At 30.3% G+C, this 8,071-nt stretch overlaps 1 pseudogene; it reads left to right on the top strand.

The window, feature by feature from the left end:
• Positions 1-3,003: 3,003 nt before the first annotated feature.
• Positions 3,004-7,383, top strand: LOC120172002 (annotated as a pseudogene).
• Positions 7,384-8,071: the final 688 nt, after the last annotated feature.

Consider the following 8,071-nt stretch of genomic DNA (forward strand, 5'->3'; position numbering starts at 1 on the left):
AAATATAAAATAAAAATAAATACATGATTGGAAACGAGTTGAGGCCTGCAACTACGTAATTTATTTAAAAATGATTTTCGGCCACTCCGTGGTACTCGAGATCTTTAGTCGTTTGTCTTCCAAGATATAACAAAGAGGTGATCAGTGCACAGTAGCACAATTGTTGAGATCACGAATTATTCCTTATCTTTGTCTATCACCGAAAAACTAGAGGAGATAAAACTTTTTGAATAGTTTTTGAGTTGTTTTGAATTGTGTTTAACCTAGTAGATTTATATGGTATTTATAGAGATTTCACATCGTAAACAATTGAAATTTTTTGACCTAATGAAGCATTAATGAGAATCGAGTAATTTCCAATATTAATGTTTTAATTAAAGGAACCTTTTATCCAAAAACAAATTTTGAAAAGATATGCTTTATTTAAGGAATATATATCACATTTTGGTTAAAATATCTGCAAGCCCACAAATAGTCCGACAGGTTCGGACATTCACATTATCCACATCATGCACCTTTGCACATGTACAAACCAAGAATTGATTTTACATTTTTCTCAACAACGTTTGGATCAATTTCTCATTCAACGCTCTAAAATTATCGAATTTTTCCACAAATTTAAACGTTTATTATAAAATGATTTAAAGTCTTTAAAAAATATACTACCTTATAATCACGTAAGTTTTATAAAAATAAGTGTATCAAATCATAGTCATTATTTAATGTCATTTTACATTTTTACCCCTACTTATTTAGAATAAGAACCTCAATCCAGTGACATAACAGGAATGAGTGGATTTTCATAAAAAGACAAAGATGTGTTTGGTTTGCGAATTATAATGAAAATCATTATGATTGATTAATACAAAAAGCAGTTTAGTTGCTCTTTTATTACTTTTAAAAATATATTTTATGATTATATTTGAATATAAAACATTTTAAATCAAATTAAATCTATCTAATTTTTGAAAAAGTAATATTATAAAATCATCTTCCATGGTAATTTTTAAGATTTGAATACAAAATAATATATATTTAAAAACTTTCAATTATTTAAATCATATTCTTGAATATGCGGTACTCAAACCCGAAATTTAAAGAGATAACAACACATTTTTAACCACTAAAATTACTTGGTTCGTGCAATTTTATATCAAGTATAATAATATTTTAAATATTATCCTATAGCATTCAAATTCTTAAATCAAGTATAATAATATTTAAATACATTTGAACCATTAACTTAAGGAGGTGTTAAATAAGTTAAAATTCTTTTAACAAATAATAATTTATTTTTTAAAATTATAAAATTTTAATTAATAATTATGTATAGTTGAGAACAATGTTATCAGCTTAAAATTTTGAAAAAATGTAATCTTTAAGAATTTATAATATTTGATCATAAAAAAATAACAGGGTAAAAATACAAGAGATCATTGAATTATATTTGAATGATTATTTTTGGTCATTAATTTTTTGAAAAATATAAAATAATCATTAAATTTACCAAATCATTATAAGCGATCACTATCACGTTATAATTTTTTAACAATTTAAAAAAATAATGATAATTTTATAATAATTTGATAAAATATCATTGTCATTTCATAATAAATTAATGATCATTTTATAAGTTATAAAATTTCAATAAATTATTTTTAATTTTATTTTTATATCATTTATTGAATTTAACTTTTTAAATATTTTACTAATTAAATGGATATGCAATAAATTCTTAGTTCCATTCAATCAATTATTAAAAATATTTTTATTATATTTAAATAAAAATAATTATAGATAAATCATTTTGGAAAAAATGGGTCAATTAAATAATGTGAAATTATAAAATAAAAACTACTATTATAATAAAAAAGACAATTTAATTCAAATAGAAAGGATAGCCATTGGCCGGTTTGCTTACAAAGCCCAAGTGTCAACTACCACGCAGCATCACCAAGATTCCGTACTATCTACAGCTAAAAACGGGAAATATGACACGTCATATTTTATTTTTAAATTTATTTTCACTAATAGGCCAAATAAAAAGTTAATTTATTTTCACAGTCCCTCGAGAAAATTCCCACCCCGAACTCCAAACCCTCTTTCCCTCTATATTCGTCTCCTCGTATTCATTTCATTTTACTGTCAAATCAGTCATTTACGAACAGCGTTTGGTAACATATATATTTTGCATGCTTAACTTTATTGTTCATGTCAATTGTTGATTTTTAACTGCATTATTTTTTTACATGATTTCCGTATCAGATTGACATATTGTCTTCAAATCTTCCAGGTTTTTGTTTTCGTTTTAAGTTTTTATTTTGCTTTAACTAATTGATTATAGTTGAATTTACTGTTTCTTTCTTTCCGTTGATTTTTGTACTTGTTAGGCGTTTATCTGATGCGTTTCTTTTTGCGCTTTCTGTTTGGCTGCCGAGAAACAATTTTTTTTGTCTGCGTTTTTTTTCCTGATTCGGTTTTCTCTGGAAAGAGTAGATTAAATTTAAGCACAGTGTATTTTTCAGAACAATTTATTTATCGATAGAATTGCATGTTAATTTTGATGTTTTTTACTCTAATTATAACAATTATTGTTATTTCCCCATTTTATGAATATATTCTAATAAACTTATTAGTTTTTTTCTTCGAATGAAAATGATTTGCCATATTTCTTAAGATGCAAGACGAGAGTATTATGGCTGAAAATTATAAGCTGAATCTAGAGGTTAGGGTTAGTGAACAGAAACTTTTACTTTGTTGCTGTGGACAATGTCATTTTCAGGGTAATTCTTAAGCTATTGGTGACGCTGATTGTTTCGAGTCTCTTTTTTTATTCTCTTTTTAACTTGATCTAGTGACTGAAACTTGAGCATCTTGCATTTTTAGTTGTTGCTTGTGAAGATTGGTGGAAATGTATCTTGAACTTCGTATGTTACTAAGGACGTTGTTGTTTCTAATGTCAATTTAAAAAAATACTTAGGTAGCTTTTTGTTGCTTTTAATGTTGTATAGGAGTAAATTCCATATATGCGACATAAATTAACTTGAGCACAGGTTGATTGTTGATAAATTGTTTGAAACATGGGTTCTGATCTGTTTCCATGTCTCTTTTACAGGTTAAGAAGCTGCTCTTGGGCTGTACTAAAGCTCAAGGGAAATGGTACTCTTTAGTTTTAGCATTTATTTCTATTTTTTTTTTATTCTTGTAGTATTTCTTGACAAATTTTCGGTTATGAACTAGGTTCAGTTGTATTATTTGGCTGCTTAAAACCAAGGAAAACTAGTATTATATTATTATTCAATGTTATATATATATATATATATTTGATACCATGATGTTATCTGCAATTTTTGTAGGATCGAAATAGTTCTGGTGGTGATGCTGATAATTTTGACTGGGATACTGAAGATGAACTGGAAATTGATAATTATGCCATCTCTTCTCACTCAGGAGTGTCACCTACCAATGGGGAAGCTGTTTTGGGTACAACGGAGGTACATGCTCTTCTGTAATTACTTTATGCCACATTCTGGAATAGGAATAGTATTGCAGTTGCTGTATTAATTTGGATTTTCAGAGGAATTTTTTTAGTGATTATTAGGATTGTCTATGATTGAGTTATCTTCCATTTACAATTTTCAAAGAAACAATACACATTTTGTTAGTGATATTAATTGATGAGATCTTATGGGAACTAGTTGAGAAAATGGTGCATTGACCGTTAAGACATTTGCTACTATAGGTTTCTGTAATTCTGCATCTCCGTCTCATGTACTGCTTTATTCTGAAGTCTAAACTCTTTCTTATATAAGGATTGCCTACCCCAATTATTCTTCTAATACCTGGTTTTTTGCTGACAATCTTCTCTCCTATGCTTTATATGTAACTTTTCTACAAATATTATGGTTAAGGGAAAAGTAATTTCATAACTAACTCATGATTAACTTTTATCTTCTCAAGGTGAGCTCTTCTGCAGATTCTCCCAATTCCAAGTTAATTGATCATTTTGTTGGAATGGGGTTTTCCGAGGAACTTGTTGCAAAAGCAATTGAGAAAAATGGTAAAGCTTCTTGGTCTTTTCTACTTGGAGAATAAGTATAAATCTTAAGCTCATTTATGATTCTGCTTTACTATTGTCCAGGGGAGGAGAACTCAAACTTGATACTTGAAGCTCTACTTCAGTACTCTGTGAGTTACTGCATATGCCATGTTCTAATGATGCTTATTAGTTGCATATACTCTGATGTTAGAAAGTTTATGCATATGCTCTTGGCTGAATTTTCACTTCTAAATCATTGATTTGTTAGCCTGTTGATTTCATAAATTTATTAATCCTTGATTTCCCGTTCTGGTTTGAAGGCAAGCTCATTGGCTAGTTCTTCCAATTCCAAGTTGATTGACCATTTTGTAGGGATGGGTTCTCTGAAGAAATGGTTATCAAAGCAATTAAAGAAAATGGTATGGTTCTTTCTTGTTTTATTAGACATCACTGCTCATATCAACTACTTTATCTATAATCTTGTCTATTTTCAGGAGAGGGAAATACAAATACGATATTAGAGACTCTGTTGATGTATTCGGTAAGTTGTACACCTGAACCTTGTTTTTAGTGAACACTATTTCTGGAACATATTTTTTTTGTGGGAGAGAAACCAATTTATGTGAACAATAATCTTGATTTTTATGCAAAGCAAGACTACATATAGAGTGGTTCATGTGATATTTGTCAATCCTTTCCAAATAGAATTGTCTTTCTGAGTTGTTGGATTATACATGCAAATTAGTTGTTTACTCTCCTCTTGTTATATCATTGAATGATTAGTTTAAATTTGCAGGCTCTTGAAAAGTCTGCTCCCATGCAGCATGTTGATTCTGAGAACTACTCATCTGATTATGAAGGGAGCTTTCTGGATGATTTCACAGATATCGATAGTTCTTCTGAGACCGAGGTATCTAACCTTTAATGTCATATCTATTATTTCATCTGTTCATTTTGCAAACATTTTAAAAAAATCACCATCTGTTAATACTATGATAAAATTTAATTCTAAAGATTGATGTTGTGCTTTAATTTTTCTAGTCAAGTGGATGCTATAATGTGGCCTTTAGTCACTGATTTGCATTTTCTATAGATGTTATAATTTAGCTGCTGACTAATTACATATATTACATTAACAAAATATTTTATCTCATTTTACTTGTAGATTATTTATTTGAGTTTTTGTTTTTAATATTTTTATATTCTAGGAAATCCTGATTCTGATGAGGAGAGTAAACTGTTATACTTGACAAAAATGGGGTACTCAGAGGTCGAGGCTTCAGTAGCCATGGAGAGATGTGGTGAGTGGGGTTTTTTTTTTTTTGAACGAGGAACTATAAAACACAACCTAAGCTTGAATTCCATGTGAAACATCCAACCTATAACCAATTGGTAATATGCGAAGGAACTAACTCGAATATAAGACCACATGAGAGAAAATACTTGATAGATGTGAGATATCACCATGGAACATAAAGTATCCAAATTGGAACTCCCAAATAACTCATAGATGGTTCAGATTTTACAGACAATAAATTTGCCTCAAAGTTTTGTACTTTTGGAGGTGTTATCATGGGCCTTTTAAAAGGGTATGTAGTTCTTATAGTCATACTGTACCTTAACATTAACTCTTTAAATATTGTAGGTCCGGATTCATCAATTGTAGAGTTGACAGATTTTATATGTGCTGCTCAAATGGCTAAGGCTGCTACGCACTTCTTCCGGTAGATGATAGGGTAGTTTCTTTCCCCTTTCTAATAATTCAGATTTGAAATTCTCTTCGTAAATATTTGTGTTTTTCCTTTCATATTTGCATTTAAATAACCGAATCTGCAAAATTGCTGCAGTTTTACGTTTATTATGTTTTGTTAAACTTACACCTTCCATCCAATTAAACAGAAGTCATTCTGCAATGACCCCAATTACAAAAAAAGCGAAACTCAGGCTATGATTTTTGGAAAAGAAAGAAGCAGAAGAAGCTTGAAAAGAAGCTTCTTAATGAAGACGATCATGCAGTTCATCTTCTAAATCCAATGATTGGTTTTGGGGTTCCTATCGAACCAAATATGATAACTCAAAGAACACTTCCAGAAGATGCTATTGGGCCTCCTTATTTCTACTACGAGAACGTGGCACTTGCTCCAGTTGGTGTTTGGACCGAAATGTCACGGTACTTATACGATGTAGATCCAGAGTTTGTAGATTCGAAGTATTTTTGTGCTGTTGCACGGAAAAGGGGCTATATTCATAATCTGCCAATTGAGAACAAATTTCCTCTTGTTCCGCTTCCTCCACGCACCATAAATGAAGCTTTTCCATTGACAAAGAAATGGTGGCCTTTCTGGGATCCAAGAACAAAGTTGAACTGTTTACAAACATGTACAGCAAATGCCAAATTGACAGAAAGGATCCGAAAGGCTCTTGAAGCTTATGATGATGAGCCACCTTTGAGTGTCCAGAAGTATGTTCTTGATGAATGCAGAAAATGGAATCTGGTATGGGTTGGAATGAATAAAGTTGCTCCACTTGAACCTGATGAGGTGGAAATGCTTCTAGGTTTCCCTAAAAACCATACACGTGGAGGAGGATCTAGTCGGACAGAAAGGTATAAATCGCTCGGTAATTTATTCCAGGTGTGTATTTTTACTGTTTTTTTCTCTTGTAATAGCCAAATTCCCAATTAATAATGGTTATGGTACATCAATGTCATAATGTTTCCGTTATTAGTTTGATTCTTCTTATGTGACTCTTTGGTTTAGAGGTACATGAATCCATGCTTGCAGTGTTATGCTTATAGAATAGCTGATTTCAGGTCGACACAGTGGCTTATCATCTTTCAGTCTTAAGAGACATGTTCCCCGGTGGTATCAATGTCCTCTCTCTTTTCTCTGGGATTGGTGGTGCAGAGGTTGCCCTCTACAGGCTTGGCATACCTTTGAAGGTTGTTGTATCAGTTGAGAAGTCGGAAGTGAGTAGAAACATTGTTAGGAGTTGGTGGGAGCAAACAAATAAGCGGGGGACTCTAATTGATATACCAGATGTGTAAGAATTGAATGGTGATCGGTTGGAGCAATTGATGAATAGATTTGGCGGATTCGACCTTGTTGTCAGTGGCAGCCCGTTTAACAACCTTACCGGAAGCAACATACACCATCGGGACGGACTCGAGGGTAAAAAATCTTCTCTCTTCTACGATTATTGTCGTATATTAGACTTGGTTAGACTTATGCAAAGGAATCAATGATTTCATGTGAAGGCTTATTTGTGCATCAAATTGAATTTATCTTGCATCTTTTTTATTGTTTGAACATACATTCTTTCCAACTTATGAGAACTTAAGAATGAAGTTTTTAAAGTTGAACATAATTGTGTTGGACCGTGTTCGTATCTGATACGTACACTTAACATTCTTCACCTTGTCTCGTGTTCTTACATAGTTCAATTCACTTCTTTACAAACGCATTTTTCTATAAATTTAATTCTATTTATTTATGAATATAATTTTGATATATATATTTAAGCATAATGCATAAAGTTCATTTAGTACATTTCAAATATATATTTACAAAAAGTATACATGAAATATTCGTATATTTATGATTTTAGTATAAATATAATATTCTAAAATATTATATAATATTAATGATTATTTAATCAAACACTGAATAATTTTTGATATTACACTAAAATTATATATATATGCTAAACTCTTTTTCCAGACTTAATAAAAATAATATATATATATATATAGGTTAAGATTCATTTACACCTAGTGTAAAACTTTTTATTTTACATCCTTTTAGTATCTTGGATGAAGGAAAATCAAAGTTTAAGATTAACTCTTTAATTTTTTTAGTGAATATCTTCTCATTTCTACTGTTTATTTTAGCATTTGATTTCCCTTCATCTAACTATCCTAAAAAGTTGTAAAACTTTTTAATTTTAAACTATGTAATTAGATCCTCGCCTTATATGTGTGTGACAATGACTTGTGTTGGGTCATATTTTTATTAACTTGAATCTTGATTTGAG

This window comes from Hibiscus syriacus, unplaced genomic scaffold, assembly GCF_006381635.1.
Source record: "Hibiscus syriacus cultivar Baekdansim isolate YM2019G1 unplaced genomic scaffold, ASM638163v2 tig00111841_pilon, whole genome shotgun sequence".
Classification (NCBI taxonomy): Eukaryota; Viridiplantae; Streptophyta; class Magnoliopsida; order Malvales; family Malvaceae; genus Hibiscus; species Hibiscus syriacus.